Consider the following 713-nt stretch of genomic DNA (forward strand, 5'->3'; position numbering starts at 1 on the left):
TATAGAAGATAGGTACACTGCCATTCACATTCATTAGAGACTTTCCCGTTAGAGTCTCCATTTTCTGTTGCCCTTGCTCCGTTAATCAATATATGATACTCATCTATAGTTCTACATATAGCTGGTGCCTTTGGTGTGGTTTTCTGTCTTTTGTTTAATGCTAAAACTTTATTTCGTTTTGCTACTGATATAAAAAATTGCGCGGTACATTCTCCGGGGTCCTTGCTTCTGACGTCATCTAGCTCTAAGGAAGGGCCGATCTTTCAGTTGTATATATTAGCATGAATATATACAAATATAAATACAAATTTGATAAGCTGTTTATGTATGGGTATGAAGAGTAGGCTCTTGCAAATATTCTAAGTCGATATTATTTCATTTGCAAAATGTAAGTGGAAAAATTAACAGATGCACATACATTTTGTATGTGCATCTGTTGCTTGAACATGTACATCTTATATATCCATCTATTTTTATACAGACATATCTAAATAAAGATATAATCTATGGTATGAATATCCAATATAACTATGTACATCAATCAGTCTATCTATACACCTATGTATATATTTTTACGGAATATATCCCCACTCCTAAAGATAGAAAGTGTGCCGTCAATGCAGGTAGTAACTCCCTCCCCTTATGTCTACTTAATTAGGCTTAGCCACATTTAAAGCATCAATCATCCCGTGAACATCTTCGAGTGGCTTTCT

The sequence above is a fragment of the Penaeus monodon genome, chromosome 32 (genome assembly GCF_015228065.2).
Source record: "Penaeus monodon isolate SGIC_2016 chromosome 32, NSTDA_Pmon_1, whole genome shotgun sequence".
NCBI classification, from domain to species: Eukaryota; Metazoa; Arthropoda; class Malacostraca; order Decapoda; family Penaeidae; genus Penaeus; species Penaeus monodon.